The sequence below is a fragment of the Pteropus alecto genome, unplaced genomic scaffold, assembly GCF_000325575.1.
Source record: "Pteropus alecto unplaced genomic scaffold, ASM32557v1 scaffold42, whole genome shotgun sequence".
NCBI classification, from domain to species: domain Eukaryota; kingdom Metazoa; phylum Chordata; class Mammalia; order Chiroptera; family Pteropodidae; genus Pteropus; species Pteropus alecto.
In genome coordinates, this window is record NW_006434825.1 from 9,075,359 (window position 1) to 9,077,393 (window position 2,035).

Below are 2,035 nucleotides of genomic sequence, written 5' to 3' on the forward strand. Positions count from 1 at the left end.
TAGTCTATTAAATACCTACTTAAGGACCTATTATTACGTGTCACAAAAGATAGGAAATAAATATCAGATTCTGTCACTGGTGTCAGCCTAAATCTTTTCCTCCTTATTGAAAAGATTAGTTAATTTATCATATAATTTCATTCCGAGTTTCAATCCCATCATAAACTATGTTTCAGCTGAATTTGAACTTTTACTCATACATAGTGTATCTTCTGAGTTTTAAAATTATGCTTATTAAAATACTTTTTCCTTTTTATCATTCTTGTTAACAATGTTAATGATAATTTGCATCTGTAAACTTTGGTAACCTTTATAAAACTTACTAAGAGACATTTTAAATAACAGTTAATGGCGTAGACTCTGGAGTCAAGAACGTGTAGGAACTAAACCCGTGCTCTAGCTATTTGACCATGTGAACATTTTAAATCTCTTTGTGCCGGAATGTCATCACCTGTACAGTGGGACTAGGAATGAATGTCCTTTACCTCATGTTTAAGGAGTAAACAGAAAATTCTTGGCATGATGTACTGCATATATTAAATATTCAATAAAACATTACCATAAAATAACAGTGAGTTTATTTGGCTATCAAGACACTTCTTTCAGATAGATAAATGTAGTTTTATTATCCTCATTTGATAGAAGATGAAAACTGGGAAATCATATTATTTACCTATGGCTGCATAGTAAGTTGAATAGTTAATATTCAGCTCCCAATGTTCAGATTTCATACCCAGATATAATTTTACAATTCCTGAGATTCATTATTTTTCTGAGGATCTTGCATCTCTTATTTAGTGCTATGACTATAAATAATTTAGGAATAATTCATTCTTCCTCTCTTTACATCCATGAAACAAAGCCTATCAGCTCTAGTTCCAAAATATATACTGATCTATCCACTACTCCCATCTAGACTTCTAGTCGTCACCTGTTCAAAGCCATTATCATGTCACAACTGAACATCAGCAAGAGTCAACTCACCCTTTCCCCATTTCCCCAACCATAACACAATACAAATCCCTTATAGTGTCCTAGAAAGGCTGACACAGTATTCCTCTGCCTATGACTTCTCTTCACCTCTCAATAACCCATCCCCATTGCCCAGGCCAGTAGCCCTCCTTTCTAGTGCCAGCTTAATGGCTTTCCCTGATTGCCCAGAATGCCTTTTCCTCCTATCCCAGCTCTTTCCATGATTGGATCCTACTTGAGATTCGGGAATAAACACAAAAATGTCTCTAGTGTGAGGCTGCTCTTGTCCCTGAACACACAATCCAAATTAATCTCTTTCCAAATCACATGCTTCTGTTTTACTTTCTGTACAACACATATAACTCTATAAAAGTATCCAGTTTGATCATGTATTTGTTTATTTTTCTCTGTTTTCCTCTCTTAGAATGTAAGCTCTAGAGAATTCATCTATCATATTCTTTATTGAATGCCCAACATGTAGAACATACGAGGTGTAGTTTAGGTCTCCCATGAGTACTTGTTGAAATAAGAAATTAACTACACTCCCTGAAGTTTTTTTGAGTCAAAGAATACACTTAAGAATATTCATGTCCTCTATGGCCATGCCACCCTGAACATGCCCAATCTCATCTGATCTCAGAAGCTAAGCATGGTCGGGCCTGGTTAGTACTTGGATGGGAGACCACCTAGGAATACCAGGTGTTGTAGGCGTAAAAAAAAAAAAAAAAGGTGGTATTTCCAAGGAACAAGATATTCATTTGAGTGTCTCTCACAGTAGGGGCAAGTCAATAAAGGCAAAAAAGAATCTGCATACTAATATTAAATAGTATTATGCAATAACAGTAGTAACAATCACAATGCATTGAATGTTCAGAAATTATCCAAGATGGTTTAAGGAAAATTTATGTATGTGCTATCACTTAATTCTACAACAAAGCTTGAAGTGTACATTACTGTGCCTATTCTACAGACAAAACTCTGAGGCTCAGATGAGCTGTGTCTCAGTCACCCTACCACCAGGCGATAGAGATAATATTTAACCCACATTTATCTGGCTCCAAAG

At 35.5% G+C, this 2,035-nt stretch overlaps 1 pseudogene; it reads left to right on the forward strand.

Moving 5' to 3' along the window:
* The first annotated feature begins 1,564 nt into the window (after positions 1-1,564).
* On the forward strand, positions 1,565-1,683 carry LOC112478172 (annotated as a pseudogene).
* Positions 1,684-2,035: the final 352 nt, after the last annotated feature.